Genomic DNA, 19,491 nt, shown 5'->3' with positions numbered 1-19,491 from the left:
ATTCATAACTCAATTATTTTTTCTCTAAAGACTAGTTCATCTCTTCGGCCGTATTATGATCTATTGCTACTCGTATATCGTTTTTTTTTTGGTACGAATATAGTCCTAGAAGTACCTGGCTAAAAAAGAAAACACAAAATTTTTGGAAAAAACTATATCTATTTTCCAACGTAAACTTCTTTTAGCTTCCCCAGAGGTGTTTAATAAGTTCGATACCCTTTTTATAATGAGAATCGTCAAGCCATTAACTGCCGACATCAACTCTTCAATGTTTGAATATCTTTAACCACCAAGTCATTTTTTCAAATCTGGAGACAGAAAATAAGCCGAGGGGGTTAAATCTGGGGATTAGAGTGCATGATTTAGCAATTTAAATATTCAAACAATAATTTTAGCCATCTCAATAACGGATGTGTGAGCTAGTGCATTGTCTTCATAAAACAATACTCTCTTTTAGCAAAATGCAGCTGTTTTGCTGAATTTCTTAGGTCAAACGTTGAATGAGTTCGCATAATACTCGCCGTTGAGAGTTTTTTTTTTCAAAAATGAAAATTATCCCTAGCGCTTCCCAAAAACCGACGCCATGACGTTGCCTGCACATGGAAAGGTCTTTGCTTTCTTTGGAGGCGATTCTCTTTTTCAGCCCATTGTTTTGATTGGTCTTTTGTTTTGGGTATAAAGTGAGGGACCTACGTTTTATCCATGGTTATGAAATGACGCAAAAATTCGGCTTTATTTCTATGAAATATTACCAAATGCTCAATGGAAACATCTTCAAGATGGTGTTTTGTTCTATTGTAAACGCACAGCTTCCTCATTTCCGAATTTTCAGTTAATATGAGATGTACCGCACTATTTGCAATGCCTACTATATCTGTTAGCTCGTGCGCTTTCAGTTGACGATCATCCAGTAATGTTTTGTGGATTTTCTTCAACATTTCTGGAGTCGTCACCTCATTTGGTTGACCACTGCGATGCCGGCCTTCGCAGGCCGTAAGGACTCGAATGAACTCTGCTACCCAATATTTTACTGTTAATTACAAAGGAGCAGTTCCACCCAGAGTAGAATCTAGTTCAGTATTTATATTGGTTGGACCAATGCCTTTCAAATAAAAGTAAAGTATCTTATAAAGATGGCCAATTTTTTCCATGTTCACAAATTCACTGAAAACTTTCACTATTGATGGCTGCCAAACAAATACTAAACAACGTGGCGTCTTCAAACTTGAAACATCTACTGTATAGATTGTATACTTTCTAATTCAGTGGTATGTTTCAAGCGACTACCGCCATCTCTCAGCCAGTCAGACCAGGTTCTTATCCACCACGAACGATTTTTCCATTCATTCATGATTTTTATTGGAAGATTATTTAGAAGTTATAATAATTCTTCTTTCTCTATTCTTCGCTTTACTACAACTCTCAATATATATTTTTTCGAGTTTAATGTATCAAAAAGTCACCTATTTTGGCTCAATTTTCGCATCCTTGTTGATTGCAACGTTTATTTTCCTTGTGAACTTTTTCGTTATTATTTAAAGCCTCAGTTTATCATTCAAGTTGATTTGTAGCTATTTGAATTTTGATATATTTATCATTTTGAAAAAGTACCCTTGAATAATTACTAAATCGGCGCCTATGAATTTCTTAGGGTTGTTCTAGGAAGTAAACAGGTAAAATAGTCCGTCCCTATCATCATATAAAAAATACCTGTTGAATTCAAGTTTATAGTTCAAAAGGTAATTTCAGACACCTGTATCAAAGTGGGGGCTGGAAGGGAAGAATTTACCTTACAACAAGCCTTCAAAAGTACTGAATGTATTCTCCCATTCCACCTTATATTTCAATGCAAGAGATGTAGTTGAAAATTCAATTAAAAATATAGAATCATCATATAAGAACTGGATCAAAATAATTTGGACAGATAGATAGGATAGGATAGATAAGGATAAGAATAGATAAATATTCATGTTATTAAAAACTGAGTTTGCAGAACCAACTTAATGTTTTTCACATTGTTATTGGCATTGTTAAGTGTTGGAAAGTATTCATCCAAGAATATATTTAACTGAAATATCACTGGGTTTGTGTTCATAGTGTTGTACATACTTCTGGATATGAATCATTTTTTATGGACTTGATGTAACCATATAATTATTGTTTAAGAAAGACCTTCCATTATTTGTCCAATTTTTAATGTCTTTTTCATAGTTTTAGGTAAAATAATAGGTACGGCATAAGGTCATGACAATCCAGTTTATTACAGAACAAAACATTGAATAATTGTTGTTGAAAATTATTAGTAGTCACTGATTGTAATAGAAAATATTTTGAACATCAAATGGATCACAGTCGTTATCACAAGTCTTGACTTTTGAAATTGGTTTTTGGAAGGGCAATGAAAAAAACTGGGAATAAAAGGTAGAAGAGAAATTTGGTGGAAATGTAAACCCATCTTCATCCAATCTTTTACTTTTCCTTATGTTCCAATGCTCTAAAAAAGACAAAGACAGTTCTATCTGCAGGCAAGGTCTTGGCTTCGATTTTTTTGGGATGCGCGTGGGATAATTTTCATTGACTATATTGAAAAAGGAAAAGCCATAGAGTATTATGCGAACTTATTACAACTTTTAAGCGAATAAATCGAGCAAAAATGCCCGCATTTAACTAAGAAGAAAGTATTGTTTCAAGACAATTCACCAGCCACACATCCGTTATTGCAATGGCCAAAATTAATGAATTAAAGTTTGAATTGCCACCTCATGCACCCTATTCGTCATATTTAGCCCCCTTGGATTATTTTCTGTTCCTAGACTTGAAAAAATGGCTCGGTGGTCAAAGAAATAGGTGATGAGGACAGTTAGAGGCTATTTTGAGGAACTTGACGATTTTTATTATGAAAAGGGTATCGATCTTATTGAACATCGCTGGAAAATGTGTATGGAGCTAAAAGGAGATGAGGTTGAAAAATAAATATATTTTTTTTCCAAAATTTCTATGTTTCTTTCGCTGGGCCAGGTACTTCATCACTATCTTCATAAGTAACATAAAGATAAGAAACACCTTTTATAAAATATATGAAAAACAAGAGACAAACAAAATATTGGAAGTTAATATAATGAAGAATAAACGATGGAAATACCAAAGCAAACATGTAAAAAAAATTTATGTAAAGAAACAGAAACAATAATCAATAATAGTAATGATTGAAATTGTCGATTATTGTTAGTAGCCACTGAAATAGTAGATGAAAGAAGATGAAAATGAGTTTGGTAACTGTAAATACTGAAGACACAGGAGGAAAACATCGGTTGTTGATGTTCAAGGAATCACGACAAAACGAGATTTGACGTGTAGAGATTTAAATTAATATTACTACTTAAATATAATATCAAAGTTTTTTGGAAAAAATAATCTGATTGTTCACATTTTGTTTTTTGGGATTACCTAAAAAGTTTCAGCATTTATGGTGGATAATTAACCGAATCCAAGCTGATTAAAAATTTAAAAAACAAATGTTTATTTTCATTTTAATTTTATTCTGATATTCATGATGTAGGTGATCTAATGATTAATCTAATCACGCTAATTGTTAGTTCCAACTCTTATTTTGATAAAGTACGTTGAAACGGCAAATTTTTACACATTATTTTAAACTGATTTTCATAGAAAATCAAGGCTAGTCATTTTTTTGTAATTAAAATCGCATTCCAATTGATATATTCAGTTCCACATACAAGGTGTCCCTAAATTCGACTGCTGGGTAATTTTTTGTGGCAAATTATGTCTATGGAGATAGGGAATTTATGTCCCCAACGATTTCCAAGATACAGGGCGTTAAAGTTTTAAAAATAAAACGATTTTTTGTCGATAAATTTCAAATGGTGTGATCGATTGTTATTGAAACTTTTTGACGATTATCAGGTTGATGGACTACTTGTTCTAACATAAATAGATGATTTCTAGTTTTTTTCAGAGGCGTGCAGCAGGGGTCAAAGATCCTTTTTTCCCACCTAAATTCTCCACCATTAATAAAAAAGTAATAACATTTGATTACGCAAAAATGAACCGTTTTGGAAAAAACCATTATTTTGTGACCGCTCTTGTGATTATTTACAACAATACAAAACAGTTTCTTCCGAATAAACGTTTCCGGAACTATTTGTGTTTAAAAGATATATTTTGTAAAAGTTTTAACCATTTTTTTTATACTTTCACACCAAATGAACATTAGGTCATAACTTGTAACTAAAATTATGAATTTTTGGAATGAAACATACAAATGTGATGGAAAATTTTTTTGACTTGAATTTTGTCATTTATTTCATCATATCACGAAACTTTTTGTGAGTTGGTTTCATATAAAGTAAATATTTATTGATGATAACAACATAAACATTTGTTGAGGGGACGATTATATATGCAGATATTATTTTATTGAGATAAATTAAATCATTCCTCAACGAAATGTTTTATGTTTTAAACTACTAAAACCAAAATACGACTACCGTAATTAGTTACCTAAGGCTTATAAGAATAATCCAAAATCAACGGTAGATATGATAATATAACTGAATTTAAAATTTTATATAAAAATTGATAAAAATCAGATTATAGAGTTCGTATACAAGGTTTCGTTGATTTCAATTTGAACAGAATATTTTTCATTCAACAATTTTATGTAGGTAATAATAAGAATAACGACTTTTATTGATTTCTATTCACCATTTTTTTAAATTTAGTATTGTAACTTTTTATTTTATTATCAAAAACATACAGAATAGTCATAAAAGTAAGTATAAAAGACATATCATAGCCAAAATTACGACAATATTTGGTTTCCGCCGACAAATTCAAAAGTTAAATCAAACATTGTTCAAAAATATGAATAGAGAAAAACGAATAACACCAAAGCAAATATTTTTAACATTTTTTTAGATATCAACAAGAAAGGATTGCTTTTTAGATGTTTACTCGCCATTCATGTACTCTGCTAATATAATTAGTATGATAATTAACTCCCACAAATCGTTTCCAAACAATATAAGATGATAGTTCTTTAACTGCTGAGCCATTTTTTCTGTCCAAGTCTGGGAAAAGAAAATAAAACGAAGTGGTTAAATATTGGGAATATGGTGCATGATGTAACAAATCAAACTTTAAATCAATAATTTTGGCCATCGCAATAACGGATGTGTGAGCTACTGCATTACCTTAATAAAACAATAATTTCTTTTAGTAAAATGCTGTCGTTTTGCTGGATTTCTTCGTTCAAATGTTTTTCCTTTTTCAAGATAGTCAATGAAAATTATCCCACGCGCTTCCAAAAAACTTGATGACCTTGCCTGCAGATAGAGCGGTCTTTGTCTACTTTGGAGATGGTTCTCCGTTTTCAGTGCATTGTTTTGATCGTTCTGTTGTTTCTGGGCGTGAATTGATGGACACAACAACAAAACAACATTTCTGGAGTCGTCACCTCATTTGATCGACCACTGCGAGGCTAGTCTTCGCAGGGCGTAAGGCTTCGTTTAAATTCTGCTACACAATTTTAACATTAATAACGAAGGAACAGTCTTACCCAGAGTAGAATCTAGTTCATCTTTAATATTGGTTGGACTAATGCCCTTCAAATCAAAGTATTGCATCATATAACGATGACCCTGTTTACAAATTCACAGAAAACGTTCACTACTGATGGCTGCCAAACAAATACTAAACAACGTGGAGTCTTCAAACTTCATATCATATGCTATATAGATTGGGTACTTTCTAATACAGCTTCAAGCAACTACCGCCATCTCTTGGTCAGGTCAGGTACTTCTGGGATTATTCTCGTAGAAGCTCAAAGTAAGTGTATTATCATAACATTTTTTGAAGTTTATTAGATAGATATTTTTCGAAGTAGTTTTACAGTTATAGCACTAGTATTTTTAGAGATTAGCTTAAAAGCTCCTAATTATATTTTTTTAATGTCAATATAAATTTAAATTCCAACAAAAATGGAATAGAACTTGATTCAATTCTAATCGGAGGACCTATTTGGTAAAATTTATTCAAAACAACATTCAATTATTTTCTTCTTAAACGCCAATAGATAAGTAAATCAATTTTGGTTTTCCTGAAGCTTTAGATGCTGTTTGAAATTCAGACATGTCTCTTCTTTAATAAATCGTAGATTTTCCAACATTAAGCGTACTACTATCTAATTCCACTGTGTCATCAACACTTTTACATAAATGTTTGTCTGAAAATGTCTTAAAACAATTAAATATCAATGTTCTTTCATTAATTGTTGAAGGACCGATTTTTCAACGTTTACTCGGTCCTTCCAAATTTTCGATTATCACACTAGGATTCACAATCGATTCCACTCTGTACTTTACAAGTTGCAACTAAACTAAACTGTTAAGAATATACAACTTGGATCTTAGTATTTGGAAAAACTTAAAATCGTATTTTCGGTGATATTTGCCGGGAAGACATTCTTGGAATTAACTTGAAACAAAATTTCTAACTTTTATTGGCAAATAAGTACTTATAGGTCTTATGATACAGCTTTCTAATCTACAATTTATAGGTTTTTGACCAGTCCAAACATTTTTCTATTGTTTTGTATAGCTTATTAGAATTAATTTGGATTTCTTTTCCATTTTTTAAGTTGTTCGTTTAAAAATAATTATCCAAGTAATTGTTGCAAGGCAATAAAAATGGAAAATACTACCATTGACCTTTAAATGATTGGTGAAGTATACAATGGTTCGCTTGCTTTATCACATAATTATGTTGATAAGTTTTGAATGGTGCCGATAGGGTTTGGAAATACTTTTCTTATCTGCTAAAAAGAATTTCCACAACATAGACAGCAAATTTATTATTTTTGTTTTAATAAAAGAATCTAAAATTATTTATAGCACAATTGAATTAGATTTGAATAATAAAGATTACTCTTCAATTTGTTAATTTCCTCTTATGAAGATTAGCTTAGTTTTAATTTCTAATATTTTTGATAGCGAATAATTTTATAAGACTTATTCACTGATGAAAATTTCGAAAAATGGAGAAATTATTTTTGTCAAATCATTCAATTCACTATATAAACATAATTGTCCTTAAAAGATCGATAGCAAAGATTAACAAAGTTGCTAGATATCACTTGAGAAAAGTCAGTAAAGTTTATCTGGATTGGAATAATATTATGAAAGAGGAAGTTGAAATATGACTTCCTACTACTCCAAAGGAAATAGCAACAGAAATTAAAGAAAAGATTAATCTTAAGAACTTAATTACAGAGGGACTAATGCATGTTCCAAATATATGGAAAATATCAGAGATGGTAATGATTCCAACGACCAATAAAACCAATTAACATCATATAAACCTCTCTTAATACTCCCTATAAATTCTAAATTAATAAAATTGAACCAATTATTACAGATAATAGATTTTCCGAAGTTAGAGCCTAATGCAATAGCCACATTTGCTGAGGGTACTGCTATGATTGTCGTAGGCAAAAATCAGGATGAATATGCAAAAAATTTTATTTGATAAAATTAACATCAATTGTCAGGGTCAGACTTGCTCCAATATTGAAACAAATACAGCAGATTAAGATGTTTATGATATTATTGAAGAGACTATTGATGCATCCCTTTTCTTAGAACAGCGAACAGAAATTCTGCAAGAAGAAGAAAATAAAGACGAAGAAATAATTGTCAAAGTAGAATTAGACAATCGTTTTATATAATGACATGTAGAAAAAAACAACCTATTCCACTTTAATCATTAGCAGTATTACTATTCTTTCAATTAATAGGATACGATCTGTGAAACTTTCTTTATTACATCTTTTTCTAATGATTAAAACCGCGATATCTCACGAATGGTGAGTCGTAAGAGAAAAAGTGACTGGATCATTTTTGTAGAAAATTGTATGATCTACAACTTTTGTCTGACCTACTTTCACGATAATACTTACTGTTTTCGAGAAAAATGGAAGAAACCTTAATTTTGTACTTTTGACCTTGAATAAAATTTTTTGCAGAAGTAGGATCGAAGGGGACTTTTGACATTTTATTTATAATGATGTATTTAATGTCTCTGTCAATTTTCAGCTTTATCCGAATTTTGCCTAAGTAAAATGTCTACTTTGACTGGACTTTCATTCATCGGAGTCATTAAAAATCGTTATTATTTTTTTCAATCTATATTTTATAAATGCTATTTCTCCTTGCATTCAAGAGGTAAAAACGTAGCTTAGTTTCAGTAATGTACAGAACATCCCAAAACAACAACAAATTGTTTGTTTTTCATATCACTGCCAAGGTTACATTTACTTAACAAGAGCATCAAATATTGTAAAATTAATGATTTATCACTACCATACAAGATAAATGTGCAGTTGTTAAATTAAGACTTGAAAAGCATAGTGGAAGCTTATGCTATGGCAAAAAAGGGTTTTTGTCTTATTATATTAGAGAAAGAAATATAATAAAAATCAAGGATGAAGGATTTTACGAAGCACATTATTAAATATAAAAGCTTAGTAAAAAATATGACACTACCTAAAAAAAATTACAGTCAAAGAAAAATATTCACAAGCGTCAATGAAAATAAGAATAGGGGATGCAATAGTTATTAATGCAACAAGTGAGTAAAGTAATACTTATTTCACGAGTAGGACGGTTTAACCGGCAATTCCTACGAGAAAAAGTTACTTTATTCCGTAGACATAAAAAAATTCGACAAAACTTTAATCAATTTTTATTTTGTAATAATTAAATTAAAAGTGCAACTGTGACCATTATTAATTTGAAGTGAAGTAGAAGTTACATTACTATTAGTACTTGAATTGGCAACATTTAACGAGCCCAAAGAAATAATATCGTCTATAGTTGTATTAGTACTTATTGGATTGTTGGTAGGATCGTTAACATTTACAACGTTGCTTCAAGTCGAACTAGTTGCTCCCGTTAGAATTTTCACTGCAGAATCCATTTTGTTTTTTATTGAGTCATCTATGTAACCCTCCGCAACTGTGTTGGATTTCCACCCACCGTGCTTTTTTAGTTGAATTATATCACCATCGGAATCCACTAATAGAGACGCCGAAGAACTTCGAAATGTATGCCCAGTGGATTAGGTAAATTCAAATATGTTGCGATATGCGAGGGAATTTTTGAAAAGGTATTGATATCTACAACCTGGGTTTTACATTTTCCATTTCTATACTACAAAAAGAAATGATCTATTTTTACATTTGTGAGTCGTTGGAAAAGTTTACCAAGTTCAATCTATTGTGAGATATTTCACCAATAACAGTAAAATACTATGATAATTAAAACATTTCCGGTATTATTAAATATCGTTACACTTCATTTTATACAAGCTTACATTAAAATTTTTTGCTTTTATACTTTATGGATGGGATAATGAACGTCTGGAGCTTGCGACAGAAAAAGATTTTTTGGATCTTTAGCCAATTGATTTATTTTTCAAATATGCAATGAGTTTCGTATTTACTGATGTCTACGTCGTTATTCACCATTAGAGTACCTTTCAGTTTTGAATAAATTGACTGAAAACTTCTGCATTTTGGATTTAGTTTCAAAGAAAGCTAGTAACAATCTTTCGGTTTATGCCTTTTTTAGTACGCCACTCCATACAATAATTATGTTCCTTTAAATACTGTTCCCTGGATTTCTAAGGCAGAAGATTCATAGTCGCTTCAGTTGCCGATGCAACAACATCTTCTGGTGTGCAGTTTAAACTTTTTTCATTATTACTTTCCATTACAAAATGGATTTTCTTGAACGAATATCAAGAAATAAAAGTTTGACAGTTTATAGGAGAAACGTTCACTGCCCACTATTTTGATAAAACAATTTCATAATTGCGTTGAAAAATGTCACGTTACGGCACTTTTTTTAACGCAAAAGCGTGAAAAAATGAACCGCTACGGTACTTTTTTCCACGTTGTCTGACCGATACAGAAATTACATTCTTTATCAATGCAAATGAGTGAAAAAACGTGAATATAACGGATGTAGAAAAAAATTTATACATAACCTCATTTCTTACACTAATTTAGCATTAAAGTGTTTTTCAATTTCCATAGATAAATTACGTTATTTCCATTAAATTCTTGCCTTATTGCATTATTACACTGAGTATTCTAGTGATTTTATCAGTTTATTTCGACACTTAAAAAGAATCCATTGAAATATCATAATGATACGTCGGAATGTAAACTGCTTTTATAGTTTGTACTTTTTTATTGTTGATTTTATACGGTGAACTGAGCATTTGATGTAAGATCATAAAAGATTTATGTGCTAGGCATTGTAATAAATTTTTATATATTTGAAAATCTCGCATATAGAATGTTAGTAGGTTCTATCGTTCTCCCTTTATGTAATTCAGTCCATACCAACAATTTAAAACTGGTTTCCGGTCAACCAAATGCTGAAACAAGTGGTGTGCAAATTTATCGATTTCTCCAGAAAATTCGCTACCCTTCTGTATAGAACAAACGTGAATAACTCGTAAAAAGGGGACTGAAATCTTTTTAACGCATATCCTGTTCTAAACAATTCAGAATGGTCGAAAGCTGAATCACGTGTTCGTATGTATTCAATGGAACCAACCCCACCTTAAATGATTCATAACACGCAATACAAAATAAAGAATACATTCTACAGGGTCAGATATTCTAAGTAAAAACTTTATTCGACATACAACAATAAAAAACAACATATATAAAAAAATATGTGCTTCTCGAACCATTTTATATTTATGGGTTTTCGAATTGGCAGTTGAACACAAAATTAACAGAGGTTAGTTGGAAGAAGGTGAACTATCTCTTCTGCCTCTGAAGACGATAACTTGGTTATCGAAACGCGCGACATATATGTGAGTGTTAGTCCAGTGTTTTCAATATAACTATCATAATTATCACAAATAACTAAATTTTTCTTGTCAGGGCATTTGTAATGTATCTTATAATGCTTCATATACTTTAGAAATATTTCTTTTAGTCCAGGAACTGTCAATCTAAAAAGTTCCTTCATATCGTGCATTTTTATTAAAAATGCTAGTTCATAACTATAGCATTTCAAAACGCGAGGTTTTCGAGGATTTATAAAGCCGGAAAAATGTTGAGAAAAAATTTACGCAAAGCAATTTTTTTGGAAGGGAGAGTCAGGCAACCCTTTTTTCAAAGTGTGTGATGAGGGTGGAAATCTCTCAGAACCGGCGCGAAATATCCAGTAAACCAGTTTAAAATCCCTCCATCAACACACACTTGGGCTTGTCGGACTATTCCGGCCCAAAAAATTGGTTTGCTTGAATTTTTTCTGAAAGAGAATGGAATTTTCTATCGAATACACTTTAGGCAAACCATGAGAGAGAAACATTTATCGAATTTTTTTAATAATTAATTTTTCTAAACATTTTTCCATTTCCATTTTTTTTAGATTGACAGCTCCTGGACTATTTTGACGTCCACCCAAATGGATGAGGAGAATTTTTTGATGGTATATCTTGAGGAATACGGTTTTATCAGTTTTACTAGACTTTTGGAAACATGGTGGAATATAAAAACCATGAGCGTTTCTCCCTGCGTAAATTGTTACTGTTGTTTCTTTTTCACCTGGCGTCTTATTTGTGTATGTGTGGATTTGAGATCTCGTATACACTGTGGCCCAAAGAATCAATTGTGTCTCACTTTCTTGCTGGGATACTGGAGAGCCCAGCGTTTACAGTTGATTCATCAATTCCATCCTTTTAAAAAGTCTAGAATGTGGGATGGCTTTAATTTCCAGAAATCTTCGTCTTCTATTTCATACGCACCCAGGTGTAGGGCTCTGATATTTCTTAGTCTTTCAACTTCGAGAGAATGTGGATAAAGGTTTCGTCTTTTGTGCAACAAAATCTGCACGCCGCATTATCTTCTAGGTCTAGCGTCTTCAGGTGTTTGTTGACGATAGAACTCCCGTTAGTATTCGTAGATTATTCTTACTTAGGTTGATACATTCAGCAGGTTATAGTTTCCTAGAATAGTATATTTGCTTAACACCATTCTCATCAATCGGTTCTGGTGGTTTATGCACTGTTGGTATGCCAGTTGGATTCAAATTCCAATTTTTTTCGATTGTAAACTGATATCGAAAAAGATGCTAACAGGGTGTGTTAAATTAAAAATCATTTAATATCAATTAAACTGAAAAAAGAATAACAAATAAGTATTAATAATTGCCCAATAAAACATGTTGCGCATATGAAAAATTTATTGATGGAAGTAAGAGTTTTAACTATATTGAATAATAGTCTTACAAATCATAATATATAATAGATGCTGATAATGCTTGAAAAAGAATCAGATTTCTATATCGAATTCTATGACATCACACGATAATTTCTCATGAATATTACACAGTTTGTTAGTTTCGTTAACCAGTCATACAATATATACTCTGAGACTTCTAATATATCTTTGAAACAACATTATGTAGAACATAATTTTGATTATTACTCAACACCTGTTCCTCTGTGTGATATTACATCTTGTATCTTCTTTGATATTCTTTTCAATATTAAGATCTAGTTGGTTTCCCATGGTGGATCTTGGTATCATCCACAATTTAGAAAATTATCATTTTATTAATCAGTTTCTTTTGGTATTTATTACAGTCTCTAAAATGGATGCAAAGTCATCCGAAAGCTTGGTTTAGTATAAAAAAATTCTTCCGCCTTGATTGAAAAATTGTATTGCAGAAAATTGTTTGTCGTGATTTTGTTTTTTAACTAGTCAGTCGTGACTAATCACCAATTTGATTATATGAATATATATATATATATGTATATTATTTAAGTGTTCCCCAAAATATTCATCTCATTTTACGGAGCGTTTCCGTTTTATGATGAATACAATGAGAGTGTATTAATAAATTCACGACTAGTGCAAAATGTATGATCACCGGACGCAGTTAATAAAAACATGGCGCTCATTAATGTTAATAAATCAAAACAGTTGTAGTAAGTAAATAACATGTGTAGTAGGTAGTTGTCTGTTGTTAGAATCAAAAACGATGTACTTACTTTGATTTAATCTAATACGTCATTCTAACAATGAGATGTAATCATGAAATCTAATGCGTAAAATCCCAAATTGGTCAATTGCTTATCGCAAACATCTTTAATAGGACGCATAATATACGAGAAATAATAAACGATTTTTGCTTGGAACTGTCCTTACTCTGTATTACGAGAGTTGATACTCAAGTTTTAAGATATGGCAACACTCATGTGAATATGTCAAATATGACATTAGCATTATGAAGTTTGACATTTTTAATGATGAACATACTCAGAACGTGTTGACATACGAGTACTATTTGAGGTGTTCAGATACTTTCATCTTAGTCAAAAAATGAAATTAAATCGCTAATATTTCAGCTGGATTATTTTCTATGACTTTCGAGTCCCGAGTTTTCTTCCTTATTATAAGCAGTATTTCCTTATATGTGCACTTTTCCAAATCATCCTACTCCAAGGTCTGATGTTCTGGGAATCATTTCTTCGCAGACTCTAATTGTATTTTCAAAACCTCCAAATAATATTCCAAACTGTAAGTTTCCGGAAATAGTTAAATGTCTCTTTTCTATTTGAATCAGAAATTAATTGAATATTGATTCGAGTATTTTTGTTCATTAAACGACAACTGCATCCAGGCTTGAGAACTCTCTGACTTCTTCTGACAGTATATAGTCATATTCCTTCATCTTTTTCTCTTCCTACGTATGGTATCACCTCTTCATTTTCTTTTTGCTTTTTGTTGTCTTCTTACTGATTTTAACTTCTTGTCTTCTGTATTCTAGTCTAACTACTAAAAAGACTAAAATGACATATTCAAAACAGCTCCATAAACGTGTGCTGATAAAATACAGCTTTGTGAAGAAGTTGGAATATTTACGGTTGCCAGATTCGCCATTACTGGAGATATGAGATTCACGTTACAAGTTCCACAGCCATCTTGTATAGATTATCTTGGTTATTTTTTATTCGTTAGACCAAGTTGAAAAAAGTTCAATTTTTCTTCTACTGCTTTTCTAAAACTATGTTCTGATTGACCCAAGTTTGAGGAGCCTATACAATCATCCAGAATCCTAGCCAAAATTGTGGCGGGGCTTAGAAGATATCTAATTGGATGAGATTGTTTTTTCAACAATATTTGGAGGGTTTGAGAAATAATAAAAAGACTATTGTGCATCGTGGTTTTGATTCATCCGATTACCAATCAACCATTAGAGCCCTAAGCTCCAATGTAAAATCAAAACTGCTTTAGCAATGCCTGGACAAAGTTAAAGAGCTATTCAAAAATACTAGTTTCAATTCTTGATTTCTACTTTCTAATGTTGTATAACGTACTTTTATTTCGAGCTAGACAATTTGATACTATTGTGTTAAAAACAGTACTCTTTCTCTCTAGAAAAATTTGGAGTACTTACTAAATTTTTTGGTCAATACTCACCTGAAACAAAAATATTTATTAAAATATGTCACACGCGACAAGAACGTTGAATGCCTAGGAAGACCGTTGCCTCGAGGTTGAGTTGGATGCCCTGGTATGCGCAAAATAAAGGCCAAGGCGAAGCAAGAACCTCTGTTCTCATAGCAACTCATGGTAAAGACCGTGATTTCAGCTACGGTATGAAAAGAAGTAGTAGAAAGGCTAGAAAACAGGCATGCGAGATATAAATCCTTGTCTTCGCCTTTTTGTAACATGGTAAGAAAAAATAAAACTTTGGAGCCTTCTACTTTTGGATTGTTCTAAGTTGGTAACAATGCATTCCGTCTCTTATCAGTAATTGTTAACTACTAGGTTAACTTCTATTATTTCCATAAAGATTTTAGATTGACTCGAGACAGTGCGAGATCAAAATGGACGTTCACAATTTCTGTTTTAGCAAGGTAGCGCACGTTCACATATCGTCGGTCTCATGCCAAAACCATGCATCTGCAAAATTGGGAGTTTTGACCAAAGTGCACCATAACATAAGTCTTAAAATGATCCATGAAAATCCTATGAAAATATCTGAACGTGCCCCTTCCGAGTATTTGGCGTTGTCAAGTATTATATTTGATTTATGAGAATGTACCAAATTCGCGTGTTTGGCGTTGCTTATTTAAATAGAAAGTGTCAGTTTCTGGATTATCTATTTTGATGAGCTTTACATAACATCCTGATTGAAACACTTTCATGCCTTTGGAATTGCAGACTATTTCATAAATATCTTTTAATATTGCGGCTTCGTGTTTTTCACCTTACAAAAAACTGGATAAATTCAAGTGAATATTCTGTTTTGTGTTGTTTAGTTTCAAGTGGGACAAATTTTTGCTTCTATATGCCAGAACAAAAAGGATTTTGCAAATGGCCAACAGCTCGGAAATTATCTTAGAAGACAATACACAACTTTTATTCCATTCCATTCCCAGCCGCTCAGTCACATTGCTGCAGAAGCTCTTCACATTAAAAGTACCTTGATACCTCTTTAAATATTTTCGTTATGTCTGCAAGTCAACGAGTATACAATATACTAGTTTAGGTATTTTCTGACATCGTACATCATTTGGTCGACCATTGCAATACTGGTCTTCGCAGGTCGGAGGGCTACGTTTAAACTCTGCTAGCCAATATTTTACTGATGAAAACGAAGGAGCAGTCTCACCCAATGTAGAATCTAGTTCATCATTTATATTGGTTGGCCTTTCAAATGTAAGTATCGTATCACATAACGATGACCATGTTTACGAATTCAATGAAAACGTTTACTACTGATGGTTTCCAAACAAATACTAACCAAACTTCAAACATATGCTGTATAGATTGTATATTTTCTAGTTCAGTGATACTACCGCCATTTCTAGGTCAGGGCAGGTACCTCTCGGACCATCTTCGTACGACAATTTATTTTTATAGTTTAAAGACTAAGATCAACATATTTTCCTCATTGAAATATGTCCTTTAGAAGTTTGATAGCTTTGACTGATTGTCGATTTCAATATCGAATTTAGAAGCCGTTATATTTTTTATGAAAATATTTTAGATATATCATTATCATTTTTAGGGCAGTTTACACCCTAAATCATAGAATCTAATAAATCTAATAAATAATAAATAATAAATAATAAATAATAATAAGATTTTGTAAAATAAACTCGATTATCTCAATATTACTCTTTCAAGTTGTCTTATACATATAATATAAATGAAAGTTATGGGAATATATCGAATCTTAATTATCATAAATTCAAACAAATGGCAGTATGCGTTTCGGTGGAGAGGACAGTCCACGGAATACAATATACATATAATTATCTAGAAGACAAACAGTACCGTCCAATGTACAAATTTTGTTTATTTTGATTCTACGTTAATTTAAAAGAATTCCAAAACCCTGCAGCTCTTGACATACTCACTAACCATTCGTTATAATTTCATAACATGACTGTCATTATAAATTTATGTCAACGTAACAAGAGACAATCAAATTGTTTCCATAAATCTATCCAGCCCCCGCAAACTATATGTACTCGCAATAATAATACAAGTCAGCTGATATATAATGATTGAATTGAAAGGTTTGAAACTTGTTTCATGCAAGTAAACAAGAAATTACGATTTTGGCTACCTTCCAATCTCCAGTCGCCAGCTCAGACGACTTGGAAACAAATGTGCGTCGCAAATATTACGTCACAGTTTTCTATTTCAACCGATTGATCGCAAAGCATAGGAAAATACTATCACGACATTGTCAAATAGTTAATGAATGGGATATTCTTTTATACTCATATTAAAAAAAATATATCGCCCTAACAAGACTAAATTAATCCAAATTAAGGTCTAACAGAACAATAACATTAGGTTTAAAATCGTTGAACAATTAAGAATACGAATAAATTTGAAGTATTCATTATTTAGTTTCAAAAGTTTTCTCAACATTTTTATACAATATGCAAAAATGACAAGTTATTTCCAAAATAAGGTCCTAAAGGAAATTTGATTCGTTGAAACTCGATTTAGAAGAATCTGAGGTCTATCAATTTTAGACTTGCTAATATTGTTTGAAACTCTTAAATCCATGATATAAACATGCAATACAAGGTGGTTTAGTACCCAATAAAAGTAATGTCATGGAAGAATAGTAAGGCTTTTTTTATTTGAGTTTTAAGAAGAATAATTATTAATTTTCTACAACAAAATTCATACCTGCTTCTTTCAAAGACGTTATTCACTGGGATCAAATCGACGAACCGTTTTTCTATATCTAGAATAATACTTTATGTCTGGAAACTGATTTAATTTCAATTGTACTCATATTGAACTCCAGCATTATCTTTTAGATAAAACAACTTCACATATTATCTTCCTTTTATCAACACTGAAGTAAAACATGTTTTTTATGTATGTATACGAGGTGGTTTGTAGATAAACAGATAAAGGGAAAGGAATGATGTGAAACAGACGACTATTAGCCCATTATATTGTGGCGCTTCATATATACAGATTTCGGTCTTAATCCAACAGATATGAGAGAGAAAAATGCTTTATTGTCAAATTATAGGTAATAATTAGTATATAATTCGTATATAAATCCAGAGCAAAAATTAAACCAGTATGGAACATGCCCGAAATTAAATATTATTAGAATAGAAGTCGTTTACAGAGTAGAAGGCACTTTCGATATCGATTTGATTTCAATTGGCAAGTGACTGTGCATTTTTTTTGCATTGTAAAATATTGAGCTTTCAACCAATTCTGAACGTGAAGTAGGTAAAGATCGTGCTTCGCATTCCTAAGTGGATAGCTATGCAAAGATCTTTCTGAAATTGGAGAAGCGTGCTTACGAATTAGGCAAACGGATTCAAAGATGAATAAAAAAGGAAGAGTCAGAATTTTAAATCTTTTAAGGAAGTCCCTGCAGTGAGCAGTGAGTAAATATCTAACAGCTCTCTTTTGTAGTTTGAAGATTCGCTCAAATTGACCTCAGTTACCCCAGAAGGGAGGGGCATATCGGAGATGCGACTCAATGAGGGCATAATAGACTGTTAAGGAGGGAGGAGGGATAAGTTCAGTTCTTTGGCAACTGATCTCAGCGTAAAGTAGGAGGAACTTAATTTTTTAGATAAGGTTGTCTAAAGTTTTTTGCTTTCCATTTATTTTCAAAATTTAAAATTCATGGGAAACTATTTGTTCATTTCTTAGATTTTGAATGTCAGCATTCTTATAGTTATCACTTTTTGCAAGACAACGTGCAATGCAATGCAAGACGCCATATTTCTCAATATCTCGCTCCTGCAACATTATCGATTTGGTGTCATTTTTTTGTGTGCAAGCTGCAATTCCTTCATCAGGCTCCAAAAACGAAGTAGCAGCAGATATCATTATCGCCAGTTATTCACTGACCACTTTTTCTCGTTTATTTCACTTGAGGCCGCTTGACTTGATGTAAGACAACGTGTAACCAAAAGCATGCAAGTTCAACTTGAACTTTTTTCATGAAAGATCTCCCACTTGCAATTTTTTCGATAAGGTGTCATTTTTATTGAGTTTAAGTTTCAATTTTATATAGAAATGTGTTTCTATACTGCTTATATTACGTTTCAGTTTCCTCGGGAGTTTTTTAAATGTTTCTTCATCCATTGTCAACTAAATTTTCTATGTTTTCTCGCCTAATTCTCTAGCTAAACTGTCCATCAGACTCCAAAAGCAAGGCAGAGGCAGGTATAATTATTTCCAGTGTTTAAGGTTAGGAAATTGTTTGCTTCTACTTCTGGAATTTCGATTAGTGGCAACCATGGTAACAGCTATTCGTAACGGTCATGATCGAATTTAATAATCTAATAATTCGATTCGTGCAAATGTTTCGAAAAATCGCACGTTTCTTGGAAAACTTAACATTCACTTATATTTTAATATACAAGTTCAAGTTGACAATAACACCATCTGTTTTAATTAGGTTTTCGACGTTATCTATTATTAGAAGCTTATTATTAAATCGGTCTATTGCTTGGCAAAAATAATTCTCATTTTTTTACTTTTTATTCAGTCATAAACAAATATCTGAAAATAATTTTGATAAATGATAATTTCTTTCCGAGTCCTTTTCTCTATTAGATTTGGCATTAGTACGATATTTACTAATATCTAATACAATAAAAATATGGTTAATGATAATACTCATAATTGAGTTCAAATATGTACAACAAAAAGTTTAACTTTTAAAAGAAACCATCAAAATAAACAATATTATATTATTCACGAGTGTATAATTGAGGTTATTATTCAACATAAAATATTAAAACACTGAGAAATCTGAACATACAATAATGTTGACAGTTGTCTGTCAAATTTATATTGTTTTAAAAGGTGCTTCAAATTTAGATTCATAAACTTGACTTTCCGTTTTTGTTTATTTTTAAATATGTACATGT

The 19,491-nt window shown here is 31.6% G+C and overlaps 1 protein-coding gene across 2 annotated transcripts in view; it reads right to left on the bottom strand.

Annotated features, from left to right (window-relative positions):
• The window catches only part of LOC130897347 (proton-coupled amino acid transporter-like protein pathetic), a 120,989-nt gene that overhangs the window by 61,783 nt on the left and 39,715 nt on the right, over positions 1-19,491 (bottom strand). The gene's annotated exons all lie outside the window — the stretch shown is intronic.

Source organism: Diorhabda carinulata, chromosome 8 (genome assembly GCF_026250575.1).
Source record: "Diorhabda carinulata isolate Delta chromosome 8, icDioCari1.1, whole genome shotgun sequence".
NCBI lineage: Eukaryota > Metazoa > Arthropoda > Insecta > Coleoptera > Chrysomelidae > Diorhabda > Diorhabda carinulata.
Note: the sequence above shows the minus strand (reverse complement) of the source record. Positions and strands in the feature narration are given on the sequence as shown.